This window comes from Mus musculus, chromosome Y (assembly GCF_000001635.26).
Source record: "Mus musculus strain C57BL/6J chromosome Y, GRCm38.p6 C57BL/6J".
Lineage (NCBI taxonomy): Eukaryota > Metazoa > Chordata > Mammalia > Rodentia > Muridae > Mus > Mus musculus.
In genome coordinates this window covers 35,801,193-35,820,711 of record NC_000087.7, presented here as the reverse complement: position 1 = coordinate 35,820,711, position 19,519 = coordinate 35,801,193, and positions in this window count along the sequence as shown.

The window sequence follows — 19,519 nt, the reverse complement described above, 5'->3', positions numbered from 1 at the left end:
TTTGCGTGAATGTCTGTGGGCCTTTTTTGTCCAGGGTTCACAGAGTCCATAAGAGCGAGCTTGGTCCCTTGATATTGGAGCTTAATGTGGCTGTGAGCTGCCACCTGAGTTCTGTGATTCAAATCCTGACCTTCTAAGAGAGCAGCCAGTTCTCTTAAACACTGAGCCATTTTTCAAACACTACCCTCAGGTTGCTTTCTTATATATTTTATCACCATCTTTGCAGAGATAGCACCACTCAATGAGTCCTGGATCCTCTCCCATCAACTGTTAATCAGCTGTCTCATGTAAGACTGTGCCAGGGCCTAGCAAACACAGACATGGATACTCACAGTCAGCTATTATATGGATCACAGGGTTCCCAATGGAGGAGATAGAGAAAGTACACAAGAAGCTAAAGGAATCTGCAACCCTACAGATTTAACCACATTATTAACTTATCAGTACCCCGGAGCTCTGGACTCTAGCTACATTTGTATCAAAAGATGACCTAGTCAGCCATCACTGGAAAGAGAGGCCCATTGGACAACCAAACTTTATATGCCCCAGTACAGGGCAATGCTAGAGCCAAAAAATAAATGGGAATTGGTGGGTAGGGAAGTGGGGAGGAGGGTATGGGGAACCTTTGGTGTAGCATTGGAAATGTAATTGAGGAAAACACGTAATAAAAAAAAATTTTAAAAAAGAAGGACTGAAGTATCTAAAAAAAAAAAGGGGGGGAAATATCCAACAGTAAAATCAGACCCAGAACGACACAAATTGCATGTTTTCACCTATGTATGGAGTTAGCTTGTAAGGTTTATATATGTTTGTTTTTCATTTAGGGTAACAGAGATGAGCTATCTAGTAAGGAACCATAAAGAAGGAGGAGTTCTTCCAAGGAAGGGGAAGTAGAATATAGTGGTATAAAGGAATGAAGAAGACACTAAAATAGGAGGGTTAAATGTGGAGGGAAATATCAGGCCAAGCATCTGAGACTAGAAAGGTCATAAAACACTAAGTGAAAATCTGCCATCATAAATTTTGTTAAATAACCACAGCAGTAAAATGACTTCTCATGAATCCTAATGGCTCCACCCATATGTTAGTATATATGCCTCAGCCTTCATCAGAGGTGAGTTTCCTACAAAACTGGTAATAATCACAGAAAGACACAACTGGACAATGCACAGAGAGTGAGAGACTCAGAGAATTAAAGATTAAAGAGGATGCCTTTATCGAGCTCTCTCCTTCAAGAATCAGGAATCTATGCAAAGAAAAGTCAGAAAAATAATCCTGACCAGAGGTAGAGATAATGGATAGTATCAATGAATTGTATCATGGGTATTCCATGTTTTTTTTTTTTTGCCTAATATACACTTAAGAATGAGTGCATATTATGTGTGTTCTTGTTTTTGGGTGATGTTCTATAAGTATCTGTTAAATTCATTTGGCCCATAACTTCTGTTAGTTTCACTGTGTCTCTGAGTTGGATGGTAGGAGGATAAACAGGGAGATGGATACTTTCAGGTCACATAAGAAGGAAAATTTAAAGAAAAATTTCTAAGAAAACAAATAAACATGGCTATAGCCTCATCTAATGTAGACAGATCCAATTTGAGGTTCCCTCTTCCCAGGTGACTTTAGCTTCATGTCAAGAAGGCAAACACTTACTAGCACACACAGGTTAACATAAAAGCATTTACAGCCATGTATAAAAACATCACACCAATGAACTAAGATATTATGTGGACGTTCCATGGCATAAACTTCAGAAAGACATAATTTTTTTACAGTTTATCTCAGCTTTAAAGTGTAAATCCTCAAAGGAGGGCCATGGTCCAGTGCTGTTCTCAATAGACAGCTCCTGATTTTCTAGACTCACCTCTTACATTAATCTGTGAAGTCACCTCACAATCTCACATTTCTTCTGCACAGCATTAGAGATGCCAATTAAAACTAGACTTTGGAAGTATATTAATAAGTTGGCCTTATCTTCATATTCCCTGCCCTTAGTCATGGGAAACTCGCCCAGACTAGATGTCTCAGCCATTCTCACCGACAGTTTTCCTGGTAAATAGGTGGTTGAGAGAAAGAAATTATTTTAAGACCCAACCAGTTTAGTTTATCAGGATATTTGAAATGAAGCTGACATCATTTGGCACAAAAAATAAAGAGAGTCTCCTGTTTTGTGGAGAACTGAGAGAGAATTAGGGACTGGGGCCAGGAGGGTAAGTGACTATCCTTAAGGAGAGTCAGTCCAGACCTAGAGGCTGGGTCTGACAGCATGCAGAGGAGTGCAGTTCAATTCCCTGCAGCTTCCTGGAAGGAGCACTGTTTCTCTTCAAATTGTGACAGGGATGGCACCCACAAGGGGGCAGAATGCAGTGGTGTTCTAGACTTCTTTTGAGCCATCATGGTACTGATTACCACTCTTTCACTTGCTATTACAGATGGGCAAACTCAATAGGGTGACAAGTATGATCTGCTGACTTCAGAATCTCTAATTGCAAAACCCTTACAGGGCATGCCATTTTCCCTCCATGCTTGGAATAAAAAGAAAGGATTGGGCTCACAGGACTAAGCATCCTCTGACTAGCTTTTAGAGAAGAGGCTGCACTGAAGTCCAAAATTGAGACTTTGGTGTTTACTGAGAGTTTAAAAGCTAAGAACCTGTAACATTTGCTCTGTGGTACTGAAAAATATTGTTCTGAAAAGTGTATGAGAACGTAAAGATGAACATGTAGCTTAAGGAGCACCATTACTCTGATAGAACATCAGTCACCTGACATTCATTTAATACATTGAAATAACCACCAAATCCCAAAAAAAACCCTCCTCAAGTGTACATTACAAGTTTCTGCTCCGGCTTAAGATACAAGTCTTCAAGAAAACACAATATGGCACTAGTCAGAAAAAGAAGTCATTTATTGATCAAGTTGCCTTATTAACAAAAAATATCAGCAATGGGTTGACGTTGCTTAGCACCTACATAAATTTGGAATAAATGGAAATAAAATTTCAGTAACAGATCAGGAGTACAATAAAAACATTATAATGTTACAGTAATATGGAGAGAAATAACTAGTGTTAAAGAATTCAAATCCCTGTCTAAGCTAGAGATGTGACTCGATGGTAGTGTTTGATTTGCATACATGCTAAACCCACCACCAGAAAAGAAAAACAAAACAGACACCAAAAAAAGAAGATACTCACAATTCAGTTTATCTGTTTGTTGTGAGTAAATCCACAGCAAATATGAATGGTTAACTACACAGGAAGGTATTATGCAAAGGAAGTCACACACACTCACCCTCATGCACACACACACACACACACACACAAGGAAAAAGAACACAGAAGAAAAAAGAACAGTCCAGTCAGGAAGCTATTGAAGAGAGTCTTTAAAACTTATGATAAAGAAGATAAAGTGTATTTCTTCACAATTGGTGTTTTCTGGTGGACAGTAATTAAGGATTCATTTTTATAGTTGGTGTTTGATATTTTCTAGGATCTTCTTTTTATAACCCCTAACGCTAGATAGGACAAAAATAAGGGTATATTAGAGAGAGGAATTAGAAAATCTCTGAATTTAATTTTTTTCCTTGTTCTTCTCCTTTAATTATGGCTACTAACAAACCACAACCAACTTGTGTAACCAACCACCAACCACCAGACTAAAAGTACAAGTTTTGACAATAAATCTTGTGCAAAGTTAATGCAGCAGGAGTTCTTCACTAATGGATGTTGTGAGTATGTAAATATAGTATTCCACCAAAGACTTACTAACTCTGATTTCTATACTTCTTGCAGTCAGCTGTTTACTATTTTAATATTAGTCATACCTGTTCTATGTAGTGCCATGTGTGTTGATGAAAATAATTTTCATCTCGGGAACACAAATGAAATGCAAATATTGTGTGTAAATCTCTGTTAGTGTTGCTTCATGAACATGATTTATCCATGGAGTTACAGTACTAATGGTCTGTGCATGCAGTATACTGTGTCTGTGATGATAAAGAGTCTCACCGGCGAGAACACACACACACAGGACACACTCAGATCCTTCTGCAGCATAGCTTTAATCCATCTCAAGATAAAGATGATTAGCTTTTGGGCGAGGAGGCTTAGAACACAGGAAACTCGGTCCTTAAATAGACCACAAGAAGTGTTAGAGACATATTTCACCCTAAGGGCTGCTCACTATCAGCCCATATGACGCCACAGAACAGGAAGGGCACAAAGAATGGAAAAATACCCCAGCACATACACAGACTATTTTTTTACCAGTTAGAAAAACGGATGTCAGCGCCATCTTGTAACGGAGATTGAAAGGGCAGCTCCTCACAGTATACATTCAGTGTACATAGCTAGATATTCCTATTTAGTATTTTATGATATACTATATATAACATACAGTGTATACTTAGAAGATGAATCCAGTACAGGATTAGGATTTTTAAAAAGTTGTGTGAGAGCTTTGTGATAATATATATATATATACATATATATATATTTATATATCTTAATAGACTTGGCTGAGTTTCTGGAGCCATTTATGTGTTATTTTCCAATGAATCATAATTTCCTTTTATTCTGTGACTGGGAGAGACAGACTTATTATAAGAAAGAAAACCATTAGCCTGGGATCTCTCCTATTATAAGTATTCCTTGGGTCTGGGTGGTCAATTAGACAGAAACCATGTCTTGGTATACTGGTTGTAATCTGAGAAATTTGTTGCAACCAATCACCCCATCTCTGAGGACACTTGAGTAAATGTAACTTCCTAAAAGGTCTAAAAATTAGAAAGACACACACTAGGTACATGCACACCACACATTCTGACTCTGTCTCTGATTCTGAATCTCCCTTTGACTGTCCCTGTGACTCTGCCTGTCCTTCCTTTTCTCCTTCTTCATTCTCTATCTCAGCCTGTTTCTCAACCTCTGCATCTGTGTCTGCCTGTGTTTCTTCCTTTTCCTCTTCTTTTGCTTGTGCAGCTGCCTATTCATTAGTGCTGAGATATCATGCAGAATAATGTAGTTTTAGAACTGATCTACTGTGGAATTTGTTTTACATCAACACTAGGTGCCTGTCTACCTACTACTAAAACCATTTAATTGATTTTCAATCTTCAATATAATCAGAGATGTATCCAAATTCATAGGGCAACAATTGCTATGTAACTGTCTGATGCTCATCGGTCACTGCACTCTTTTGAACAAAGAGTTTTTTAGTCAGAAGTTTAAGCACAGGCAGATAACATTATTGCAAGCATACAGTCCTGTCTTGATTTCAATGAGATAAAAATTGGGACCCAAAACTACCAAATAATGTAATGGATTCTATCTGTTTTCAACTTTCAGGTTTTAAACTGTGTTATCTATGGAAGTCTGGACAACACCTTAATCAGAGCTGGTAAGTGGAGACAGGAACTGAAGCAAAGACTATGGAAGAACTCTGGCTTACTCTCCTCCAGGTTATTGGGATGTGGGGTCCTAGGTGGTGTAAAACAGAAAAGAATGAAAAAATAAGTATCAAATATATCAAAATTTTTGACCTACATCCACATTTTGAGGTCCTCTCCTAATAGTATGTGTGATCATTTGGAAATCAAGTTTTATATGGCAATTGGTAAACTGTAGAATTTTCATTATTTCTATTTTATGAATGTTTTACCTGAAGGGGTGTGTCTGCTGCCTGTGCACTAAACTGGACCGTGTAGAGATCAGAAGTTAGATAGTATCAGATCCCCTGAAACAGCACTTACCTGTGGCTGTGACAAACAAGATGGGCCCTGGTAATTGAATCCTGTAACCTGTGCACAGGGGCCAATGATCTTATACTCTAAGCCATGTACCACCTCCCCATTTTCTCATGAGCGAAAAATGGTGTAGGAACACAATCTTTCTCAAAAGGTCCAAATTCATCTAAGAGTAAATTAATTCTTATAAGTCTTTCTTAAAAAATCACCACCACTACAACAAGAAAAAAATAGATAAAGAGAGAGAAATCTGAATAGGATGTTTGTGATCTGTGGTGAATTCTAACCAAGAGTAAGCTAATACACTATATAAAGCTGTACTGAGAAGCCTTAAGAAGGCAGGTATTTCACTCTGACCAGGGCTAAGGTTGTTTCGACTGTATTGGCTTTATTCTTCTGGAGATTCTTGTCAGGAATGGCGTCCTTTTACCAGACCACAACAGGAAACCTTCCATATGTCTCCTTTGGTGTCTGGGCATAGGATATGTGAGATGCATCAAGACTGATTAAAGGTCATGTTCCCTAGATGTGAAACTGTTTCCAGGAATACGATGGTATACACAAGGTCAACTCCAGAATACATAGCATCAGGTCCTTCTTGGCCAATTCAAAATTGAAGCCAAAATCTGAAGAGACAATGTATGTGTTGACAGACTTGCTGCTATCACACAGGTCGTGGCTTCAATTTCCAGCAATTACATTGTGACTGTTTCTCTGTCTCTCTATCTGTCTCTCTGTCTCTCTGTCTCTCTGTCTCTCTGTCTCTCTGCCTCTCTCTCTTTCCTTCTAACTTCCCCACTCTCTGTATTGCTATCTCTCTGTATCTCAGTCTCAGTCTGTGTTTCTCTCTTTCCCTCTCACTCCCTGCCCCCCCTTTCTTTCTCATCCTCCCTGTAATTCCAGCAGCATATGCTGCTGTATCCTCTTCTGTCCTCTGATGTATTACATATAAGAAGTGTCCATGCAAACTGTAATGTTCACAAACAACCATATCTGCCTTTGCAGATTGAAAAAATAAATAAAAAAATAATGTCTAGATTAGGAGTCTCAATCATCTGTGAAAGGTAGGAGAGAGTGATCACTGTGTGTCACCTCATTTAGAAACAGAGTACCCAAGGAATAGAGCCTACTCCCCACACCCATGGAATGAACACCACATGCAAGAGGAGGGATTTTGGAAGAGGAACTCATTCCTGGTCTTTCCAAGAGGAGTGTTTTGGTGGGTGAGCACATCAACAGAACAGAATTCTCACAGCATGTAATTGCCCCCTCCCACCAGAAACCAAAGTCACCTTGGTGGGACCAGGAGCAGTTCACCTGCCTCTTCAGGTTGCTTTTGTTTAACTGCCTTTGGAGACAGCAGTTGGAGCTGCTGCTACCTGCTGGAAAGTTGGCTTCTAATGGGACAATTCATTGGTCTGTAGAATTCAAACAATTTTGGACCCTATGAAAGTAATGGATTGTCCAAATGCTCCCGGACTGAGAATCTTGGGGAAGCTCTAGGTTTTTTCTTAATCTGCAATGTCATTTAGACATTAGAGCAAGCAGAGATGATTTGCTCCTTCTCTTAGGCAATCAGATTTTATCCTGAAAGACAACCGTTGTGAGCCTTGAGAGGGTTTGCTGGAGGAGAAGGGATATTGACAGTGCTCTACCCAACCTGCAAGGCACACAGCTAGACCTTGTTCCCTCTGATGCATAGAAGTGTCTGATGGTATTAGATGGGATTCTTGATGAGGACAGAATCTGAGGAAAGGTTCCTGGTAGAGAAATGAAGTGCAGTTATACAACCTAGAAAGTATATACCATTGATCATTGTGAGCCTGAAACAGAAAGCACCCAAGCATTGGACCTAATGTATGATTGGTGAGACAGATTGAAGAGATTTTGTTTGTTTTGAATTCTCTGTATAGGTATGGATACATTGTCTCATGGGAAGGGGGAGTGTGGATTCCCTGTGGTTACTAAAATAGAAGAAGTTGTAAACAGCCTATGGAAATGTGGCAAGTCCAAGTGTATGCTGTGCATGAGCTGCCAGTGTTCAGAAATGCTGAGCCATCACTTCAGATTCAATAAGATATTTAAAGAAGAAAACCAGAAGAAAAAACTTAAGGGGACTGTTGTGAATTTTAATGAGACATTTTTAATTATTTTTACTGATTTATATAACATATGCCAAATGGTGTGTCCAGTCTTTTAAACATGGCTTGATTGTTCCTTTCAAAGTATCTTGATTATTATTCCCAGAGACAGGATTTACAATCTGTACATTCAAATTCTTATTTGTACTTCCCAATTCCTCCCTGTTTCTTTTGTTTTTCTTCTCTGGAACTGGATATTTCTATATAGTCCTAGATTTCTGTGCTTTCCTGTGCAGATCAGCAGAGAATTCATCTCTACCTGGTTTTGATTCCCATATCCTGAGATTAAAGTCCTTTCTAAGCAGATCTCAACACCTTTTTTTAAAATTTTCTGTCTCACAGTTCTTGAAGAATAGATGGGGGAGCAGAGAAAATTTCACCCCAAAAAATTGGCAATTAGTGGCTGCAGGTGTGAGGGCCAGTTTTCTTCATAGATTTGGCTCCTCAGAGGCTGCCCATGTTCCAGTGGATGTGTTTCCCTAACCCCACATATGTAGTCAGCACTAAATTCACTCAGTGGTCTTTATTAAAATGTGCATGGAATTAAGGCTAAAAGTGATACAGGAGAAATGGAGAGCAATTCAAGGAGGAGATGGTGATGGATTTACTCAAACTCATTATGTTTATGTACAAAGTTCTTCAGCAAAACATTTAAAACTAAGTAAGTAAGTAAATAAGTAAATAAGTAAGCAATAAGCAAGCAAGCAAGTAAGTAAAAAATAAGTATATGTGTAAATAGACAAATATATTTTTATGCAATCTCACGTGCAATAGGCATGAAAGTGTGTGTGTGTGTGTGTGTGTGTGTGTGTGTGTCTTTGTGTGTGTGTGCATACATGCATACAGGAGTGTTTGCAGGTATGTAGCAGTTTGATGATTAGAATATCCTTGGCCCATGGGAAGTGGCACTATTAGCAGATGTGGCCTTGATCATTGTGTAGGCTGGCTTTTATCTAGTGCTCAAACTCTGCCCAGTGATGAAGAGAGATGCTTTTCCTTGCTGCTTTGGCCACAAGCTTCCTCCTGTTTGCTTTCAGATTAAGATATAGAAAACTTCTTTCCTTCTACATCGCCCCTTGAACCTGGATGTTGCCATGCTTCCCACCATGATAATAATGTACTGACCTGACCCTCTAAAACTGTAAGACAACCTCTATTAAATTTTCCTTTATAAGAGTTGCCTGAGTCATGGTGTCTCTTCACAGCAATGAAACCCTATCAAACATAGGCAGAATCTTAGCCTGATTTTTAATGTTTTCAAGATGATTACAGCCAACATGCAAGCACAAAGTAAAGATGATGAAGGAGTCTTATTTTCAATTGTTTCTGATGATTGTTTCTTGAATGAAAGCTGGGGATTGGAAGAATTGGAGAGTGATGGAAAGGAGAAAGTAAGAATGCAAAGACCTGTTGGGCTCCTGCCACTTGCTTTTGCATTCAATATTTCAAATTTTAAAACAACAACCAACAACAATAACAAACAATGACAGGACGCCCATATAACAGACTCAGAGAGAAGAAACCAAAGGACATTACCTACTTGTACCTCACTTTCCAGCTAATGTCTGGTGTATTGAGCCGATGGATTTTGCTGTCAAACCCTGATGATTAATTCCTAGATTGGATCCACTAACACAATGATGAATGAAACTGTGGCCAATAGGGACAGACTATTGTTTTTTATCCTGTACAATCAAACCATTAGGGAAATAACAAGCACAACTCACATATATGTATATTTGTTTTTTCACACTTATAATTGGAATTGTTACTATATATCCCGGTTCTTTGCATTTTATCTCCATTAGTGTGTTGTTTTCACTCCTTACTTGCTACATAGAAAACTGCTTCTTTTACACTATGTTTCATTTAGGGTGCACAATGGAAGCTATAGAATAACTCCATCCATTACAAAGCAGGGCTCTCTGTCCTTTTTCCTGAATTGAAATGAAACTATTTTCGAAAAGTATTTTACACATGCCTGGTTCAGTTTCATTAAGATTGGGTGTGAAATTTTCCCACAGTCTCAGGTGTCTCAAACTAGTGGAACAGTCTAGCAAGTTTGTGGAACATTTGGGACTGTTCCCTAGCAGAAATAGGTTACTTTGTCATAATTGAGGGAGCTGGCTATTTCTGACCTAACTCTTGGCTGCTTATTCCACAAAAGTGTAAGAAGGCCCCATGCTGGCCCTCAATGAAACAGATCAACATTTTGTTTCCTGCCATGCTGTCCCAGTCATGACAGTTTGTCCCCGGTGAGTGTGTGCTCTAAATATCTCTTCTTGGACATTGATTGTATCAGGAGTTTTGACCCCTTGATATAAAAATAATTATTGTAATTGTAATCTCTGCTTGTGTGTTTTGTGACACATAGAAGGCTGTCAATTTTGCCTACATGAATTTTTACTGTGTGTTTTTTTTCTTTCATATTTAAAATTGTTCTCAATTTTCATAAGAGTTTCAGCACAACCTTCACATTTAGGGACACAATCTTCCAAATGGCTACTCCTCTGGATCTCAGTAAATGGGAATGTTCCATAGCTTCATGACCTAAGTGAGAATTGTCAATTGTTTCTATTTCCATTTTTAGATCATGGATGGTTTTGTTCTGCTCCTTCACCTGTTTGATTGTGTTTTCCTGAATCTATTTAACAGATTTTTGTGTTTCCTCTTTAAGGACTTCTACATGTTTATCTGTGTTCTCCTGCATTTTGTTAAGAGAGTTACTAATGTCCTTCTTAAAGTCCTTCATCATCACTATGAGAAGTGACTTTAGATCCATGTCTTACTTTTAGGGTGTGTTGGGTTATCCACTTGATATGGTGCAAGTGTTGGGTTCTGATTATTCCAAATAACTTTGGATTCTCCTGCTTATTAACTTATCCTTGCCTCTCACCATCTGGATATCTCAAGTGCTACATGCCCTGGCTACATCAGACTGTCCTTCCTGTGATATTGGTTGTGTCATAACTCTTCCAAGTCTAGCTGTCTCTGTGATCCTGTTATTACGGTATACTGTGATTATGAGATGCTGGGTGGGTCTGACATCCTGGGAGTCAAGCTGCCCTTGGAACCTTGAGATCCTGGTGTGACTAAGCTCCTAGGTTCCTGGGATCCTCTGACCCTGGCCATGTTAGATCTTCAGGTAGTGGAGCATCCTCTGGGTGTTATGGGGCTGGCTGCTGAGTTTGCATCCAAGGACTGCTCAGGGCCCTGTCCCAGACAGAATGGATGCAATCCATACCACTGGTCTGGTGGAGTTCCTGCATGCCTGTGTCTTTCTGTTACCCTCTACTCAAGGTGTTGGGGAAAGATGTTGTGTCTTCCTCTTGTCTGATCATCGGATCCTATGAATGTTAGATGATTGGCAGTGGAGTTGCCTCCGGGTGTTATAAGGCTAGCTACAGAGTTTGCATGCAAGGTCTACTCAAGGTTTTGGCTCCAGAAATAAAATATTTTTTAAATGATGTTTCTTGTAAACTTACCTGTCTCCAAAAGTACCTGAAATATTTTTACAGGGATTGATTTAATCTCATAAATTGATTAAGGAAATATGACATCTTGATGATTTTGATATATCCTAACAAGAAAAAAATAATGGACATCTCCCACTAAGTAAAAAATATTTCGGAAGCCAGGTGGTGGTGGCACACACCTTTTATCTCAGTTTTTGGAAGGCAGAGGTAGGCAAATCTCAGTTTGAGGACATCCTAGTCTACAAAGTAAGTTTCAGAATTGCCATATATATTAATAATAATAAAATAAATGAAAAACAGAGTATTGAAAAGGAATGATAATTTTAAATTATGTACATATGTGCCACATGTCCCTGTGTACATATGTGAATACACTTAAGTTTGTTTTTTCAATTAGATGTTTTCTTCATTTAGATTTCAAATGCTATCCCAAAATTCCCCTGTATGTTCCCCCAACCCTTCCCCTTACCCACTCACTCTCCTGTCGTAGGCCTGGCATTCCCCTGTTCGAGAGCATCAATAATAATGGGAACAGAGAGAAGCGGCAGAGCCTGGAAACCAAAGAGGGGGCTAATCATGGCACTCAGTTAGCAGTTTAGTTTGTTTCAAGAAACAAATATACTTTCTATCAATGAGGTTTGTAAATGAACAGGAAATATTTTCATCTCTCAGACTGGAAAGTGTTTATTTTATAGTGTTTATAGATTTTTTTTGGGACTATTTTATTATAAGCAATTAAAGCCAGGTAAGTTTTTACATACCTTTAATGGTACTAGCATGGAATGCTGAACCTCAACACTCTAGACCTTCCTGGAGAATACAAAACATACTAACTGCCTATCTCAAAAATCAAATGAAATGAAATAAAATTAAACCAATGTACCTTTGGTATTTGTATATCATCCCTTTGGAAACTAATAAGATAATGAATCAAAAAATAAACTTCAATTATTTTATTAGTCATAAACATAATTAGAAATGATAAGAAGGTTAAAAAATCAATACAGATAGGGGAAGGGAGAGACCTGGGTGGGAAATGGGACAAGAAGGAGAATAGAGGAATTTTATCAGGTACTGTGGTTGTGGGAAACAGGACTGAATTGATGAAGACCAGCGAAAAGAATGGAAACAGGCAACTTTGTGAAGGAGGAAATGAGAAAACGCTCTAGAGTAAACCAGAGACCTGGGATGTGAGAGACTCTAAGGAATTAAAAAAAAAAAAAAACATTAGATGAAATGCCCTCCAGTGGGGAGAGTGGAATTGTAGAGTTCTCCTCCCAGCAATCCTCTCCTGTATATGTGTTGGAGGCCTCATATCAGCAGGTGCATTCTGTCTCTTTGTTGGGCCACAATTTCAGACATCTTGGGGGAACACTTTAATTGAGACAGGGATCCTACCACAGGGATGCCCTCTTCTTTAATATCTTTGACCTCATTAATTCAACAACAGGGGTCAGATGCTTCAATCCATTGATTGGGTGAAAATATCTGCATCTGAATCATAAAGCTGCTATTTGGGTCACTAGGAATATTTCTTAAACTTGTTGCAGTGGGTATAATAGCTAATAAATAAAAAAAATCTCTAAAAATATATATTGTATATTGTAACAGAAATATAATGTTGGTTCTAAGGCCCCTGTTTGCATTCAGTTCAAGATACAGGCATTAATTTGTGTTTCTCTGTATTTCTTATAATGATTGTGGGTAACCACAATAAGCTAAACCAAACCAAACCAAAAGAAACAAACGCATCTATACATTGTCTCTTCTACTGATTCACAAGTTGTTAAAGTCCATGCTCTTGGACGTAACTACAGTTTGGAATTGTCCTCCAACTACTCTGACTCAGAATAACAGTTTGTATGAGCTCAGATACCTTACTTTGTAATCTGAGTGCATGTGTGATTTAGATATTAGTTGATTGCTAAGAGAAAGCACAAACTGTGTAGGAAAGTGAATGAATGTTGCAGATGACATGCCAATATCATCTCCTTTGTAGGAGAGAATATAAGAGTATTTTTATTCATACTAAGTGTTAGAGGAATATATATATTGAGAGAGAGAGAGAGAAAGAGAGAGAGAGATTTCATCACATAGAATAGAATATTGTAGAGCACTGATATCAATTTTAGTACTTATATTATATATTGCTTTTGCAGAAGACCTGCTTGCAGTACACAGCCTCTGTATGTTTCTGAATTCAGATACTTGTAGTATGAATGCTAGGATGACTGTACTTATGAAGAAATAATGAGCAGGTGAAACAGTCAGATGCAGATGTATGCAAACAACCAATGGACAGAATCAGCAGAACCATTGGTTTAATTTGAGAAAGACTGAAGGAGGCTGACAGGACCAGTTGTCTCAAATGCTATGGACCTAGAATTCTCCCAAATGCTAGACAACCAAACAGGCAGCATATATGAACTATCAGAAGGTCTCTAAAACATACACAGAAAAAAATCTGCTTGATCTCTATTCAATCAGAAATGATGCACCAAATTCCCAACAAACTAGAGACATCAAGGTGTTTAGAGATCCGGTAGGATGGGGACTTTCCCTTGGAGACAGGGGATGGGCAGTAGATATGGGATGTGGAACAGTAGGAAGGTGGACAATGAATGAACTAATTAATAAAAAATAATAGTGCCACATAATCAGGTCCCCTATACTCTAATTCTGCAATCGGAATCCAAGAAAACTCACATGAACCCATAATAACATACTCAAAAAAATTAAATATATATAACTGAAATGCATGATTTTCAACTTTATTTTACAAAGAAATTCCCTGGAACAAAGATTTTCTTTGGTTGAACTCATTTACATTCATTTGCTCTCCTAGTGTACCGAAAATATAGGTTATTCTCAATATAAAAGGCCAAAAATATACTAACATAGCTTTCATCTGGATACACCCCAAATTTATCTTTCATTAGAATGTAATCTGGATTCATTTGGACATAAATTAAATTTATATTTAAAATTCATTTAGTTTGTGTAAGGTGGAGGTAAGGTAAAATATCAGGGTCATGTTGGTTTTCATTTCTCTACTGATATGATCATTGATTTCAATAAACAATACCCTGCTGGGGGCTGGGAAGATGGCTCAGTGGAGTTCATGTATTCTCAGCACCTCTGTAAAATTCCAGGCATGTCTATTCATATCTGCAACACTGTGGGGTGGAGACAGGTAGATATCCCAATAGTGTATTGGCCAGTCAAACTAGTCAAAATGGTGAGAGGGTTTCACTCTAAGAGAGCAAGTGTTGAAGATATTCTACTCATTACTGAACATATGTGTATGTGTGACATCAGACTTGGGAACAGACACTGCACTCATATACAGACACTAATCACCCTACCATACCACCCATGAAACCTTGAGTTCCGCAGATCTATAACCCATGTGTCTCTATGAAATAGGAAGTTTTATATTCTCATTGTCTTGTTAATCCTGTTTTCTGTCAAATGCTAGAAGCTAAACCAATGTATTCTCAGACTCTGGATGGTACGTCATAACTTTTGGTCTTTCTGGAATAGCAACCAACTATCAGCAGAGACACTTTTCAATTTACCCTGGCTTACAGGTTCAGAAATTCAGTCCATTATCATCAAGGTAGGAATATGGCAGGATCCTGGCAGGCATGTGCATTTGGAGCTGACAGTTCTACATCTTCATCTGAAGGGTGCTAGGAAATGATTAGCTTTCAGGCAGCTAGGCAGAGGGCATTAAAGTCCATGTTCACAAAGATAAATTTCTTTCAACAAGGCCAAACTTACTTCAACAAGGTTATTAGCTCCCAGTAGTGCCACTCCCTATGCCAAGAATAGTCAAAATATCAAATGTGTTTTTGAATGTTTGTGTTTGTGTTAGTTTGGGTTTCTTTGCCATGAAGAGTCTACAGGATCACAGTAACTCTTGAACACTTTGTAACTTGTTTTCAGAGGTTTACTCCATTATTATCATGACTGGAAATATGGAAGCATTCAGACAGACACAATGCTAGAGAAGGAGCTGAGAGTTTTACATCTTGATACACAGGTAGAAGATAGAGACTGTGTGTCACACTGGGGACAGCTTAAGCATAGCCGACCTCAAAGTCCACAAGCACAGTATTACATTTCCTCCAACAAGGCCACATCTACTCCAACAGGGTCACACATACTTCAACAAGGCCACACCTCCTAACAGTGCCACTCCTACTGGCACTATTTGTTCAGTATCTTTAATAGTATTCTTAAAACTTTTCAATGGACAAAAGGTAACTTTAATGAAATAAATACAGAACGATTGAAAAAATAAACTGGAATATGGATGTCTTGGTTACTGTTCTAATGATGTGAGACATCATGACCACACCAAATTATAAGATGAAATATTTAATTGTGGTCTTAAAGTTTCAGAAGGCGACTCCAGGACATCATGGTAAACACCATGGCAACACTCAGGCACACATGTGTAGAGCAGTAGCTGAGAGCTCACAAGCAATACTACAGACAACAAACATAGACAGAGAAAGACAGAGAATGAAAGAGAGAGAGAGAGAGAGACAGAGATAGAGACAGAGACAGAGACAAAGAGACAGAGACAGAGAGAGAATGAGGAGAGAGTAAGAATGAGAGAGAGAGACCCTGATGGATTTTTGATATTTCAAAGAATAGTGACAAATCTCCTTTAATAAAAATACAAATCCTAATTCTTTCTTAACATCTCACCACCTGGAAAACTAACACCTTTGAATATTTGAGCTTCTGTGGGCCACAATTTTTCAAACAACTAAAGTATGTAAAGGAAAATGAAATCTAGTAAGTGTCCATGTCACATCGTAGTATATCTTATATCATTACTTGTCTTTTCTCAGAGGTAAGGGTTATTTGAATAACAAGAGACTAATCAGTCATCACTATCACATAAGCCAAACGCATCCTAACCCTGCCAGATTTCTACTTGAATAATCACATAGACATTACTTATTTGTACGGAAACATAGCCGTTCTCCCTGATTTAGTTAAAAGTGTGGGACCTGTTGATGTGCAATTAATTTTGTTCACAATGGGACAAAACAGAAGCCTACAGCATTGACTGTATTGTTCCTGAGAGCTGAAGATTTCACTTCCATTTAATACAATGTTATACATATGATTTTAACACAAGCCTAAAATCTCAAAAAAAGCTTTGTTTTCATATTTTCATTATTTACAGATCATTCTATGCTATATAAAGGAACATAGAGGAGGAAAGCTGTTTGGAGTCACTGACACACACACTTAACTGAGGTTTCCTTTGCAGAGTAAGAAGATATACCCATCATCTATATCTTGGGAGTTTGCTCCAGGAACTATAATGATATAAAGTCCTCAGGTTTCTAGTCTAAAACAACACATAAGCTATGCAAAATAACCTCTTGCATATTTTAATCTTATTTATGTGAGTCTGCATAGAGAACTGTACAGGTAAGTTCAGAGGCTAGGGAAGGGTATAGTGTGATCTACTCTTTTCCTCCATAACTTATCCCCTTGTGACTGGGTTTCTTGCTGAGCTGATAGTGAGCCTGGCTTTCAGGAAGCCACAATCATCTTCCTGTCTCTGCCCCTCCCAAAATCTTAAGCACTGGTGTTGTAGGTGAATGTTTGAACACACTCCTGGCATTGTCTCTGGGCCATATCCGCTGATCCTTCTTTATTTTAAATAATCTCTGGATTACTTTTGCACTTAATGTAATGTAAGTGCTATAAAATGAGTTGCTATTTAGGAGATTGAAATATAAGTGGTCTGTATATGTTCAGTACAGTCATTGTATATTAAGAACTACATTAATTAATTCCTTGAGAACTTCATACAATTTTTTGATGGAATTCACTTTCCAATTCTCTTGATAACTCCTCCCAGACTAAAACCAGACCCATTCCCACCTTAATCCTCCTCCCAAGTTCAAGTCTACTTTTCTCCCCTTTGATACAACCCAATTCAAATCAATTGTGTTGCCCATAAACTCTTGGACATGGGGCTACTAGTAGAGCATGACAAACCTATCACATACAAAAGCCTTACCTTTGATGAAAACTGATTCTCTATCCTTCATCAATAGTCCATATATTCTCAGATGGGGATGATGGATGGTGATACCATACCACTTAGGGATGCAAGGCAGACTGGCCTGATTTTGTGCAGTAGAGACATACAGTGTCTCAGTGACCTCTCTGCCTTACAAGATTTCTACCTTCTCTTCCGTGAGAGTTCCTAAGACAAAGCTCCTCTACTGATTGCCTCTTTCTGTGAGTATGTGTGTATGTACAAATATGTCTATATTATACATGTCTCATTTTACATGTAAGTCAACACATAGTGTTGTTTGCAATCAACTGCTGGCACTATTTCACACTAGGCAATATGCCTTGAGGCAGACTTGGTGGACTCCATAACAGACAGAACCTAGAGATGGCTAGAAATCATCCCAATTAGTTGTCGTATAGGTGCAATTTACACTTTTGACCTACATTTCTGTGTTCACCCTATGGTTTTAAGATGCAGAGATGGGGGACAAAGACCCTTAAATTGCATTGCAATTTCGCTCTTCTTGAACTCACATTTATAAAAGCTCCTGGAGATGCTGATGCTGTTTAACTGAACATTTTCCTTTTGGAACTGCTTGATAGAGATACCCTTAAAGAGACAGATAGATCCTATCACTTTGTGTAGCATAAAGAATGCTGTGGTGAAATGGGTTTGAAATGTCTGTCCTGGGTCTTTGATGAAGGTTTTGGTCCGAAGTACAATGTTCATAGGTAGAACAATATACTCAATCTGAAAAGTGATTGGACCCTGAGGCCTTTAATCTATGCGTTGATTGATGGGTGTGCATGGAAGGGGTGAGAAACTTGTAAAGGAACATGGTCATTGGGAACATGTCTTGGAAGGTGTTTATTGTATTTGGTCGCTTCCTGTGTTGATGTTTACTGGCTGCCAATAAGTTGGACAATTGTGCTCATTCATGCCCCTTTCATACTCTTGTGACCATGGACCTGTTTTCCTTGTTGCTAGGCATCTTGTAACAGTGATGAAAATGATTGAAATGAATATGACTCATTAGTGATACTGAACTCTCTGGTCCAGAGGAACCATGGCTTAATTCTTTAAGTTTTTTTTTTTCTAGAAATTTCATGCTAACAGTAGACCCAAAGTTACCAAAAAGTTGTATCTGGAATATTTAGACAGTGTATCTGTTGTTTTAGAAATAAAGAACTTTGCAGCTTCCCACACTGATCCTCCCTCTGCCTTCAGTACTGTATTTTAATAGATTGCAATATCATATGAAGAAGCAGAAAATGAGGGGAAAATGGAATGGAGGTGAAAATGTGTTAGAATCATTAAATTATACACTTAAAGAAATCAATTGACTTTTTAGTATACAAAGGAAACTTCAAAAAAGCACTGAAAAGGCTTGGCCAACTGTGCAGCTGCTCATGGGAGTTGGTATTTGTCATATCTCCTGTGATGTATTTATTAATAGTAGTGGTTTTATTACAGATGAATAAGACACCAATATATGCATGAAGGGATAACACTGAGTTGCCTCAGGAGAAAGAAATCAGGTAAAATTCATTGGATCTATTGATGAGGAGATTTTTTTTTCTCATAGCTGAGTTGGCAGGAAATTGGACAGATTGAGTTGTACCCCAGTAAGTGTAACACACAGTAGAATGTGGGGGGTTGTGTGGCTATAGGACATATTCACATCATTTCACCTATTATTGAGTATCCATGCTGATGAAAGAAGTTATCCTTCACTTATGCCATGCATGGAAGTGGGTCAATGAAGGGGCAGAGAGGAGGAAATGCTGTTCAGTAATGTTTGGGTAGGTTGTGGAGTCAGTAAAATATTCCTGTAATGGGACTTTATTTTTTCCCAATCTTGACAATCAATGGGTACCTGAGAAGAGAGAGCAATTGAAGATCTGTCTCTATTCACTTGGTTATTAGGTAAGTCTATAGGATATTTTCTTGGGTAATGATTGATGTGGGAGGGCCCACCACTGTGGCTAAGCTCAACAGTAGTCATTTTAATTGGGAGCCTTTTAGACTGTACTAAAATAATAAAAGCTGATCAAGCCATAGAAAATTGGTAGTTTGAATAAGAAAGTTCTCTATAGACAC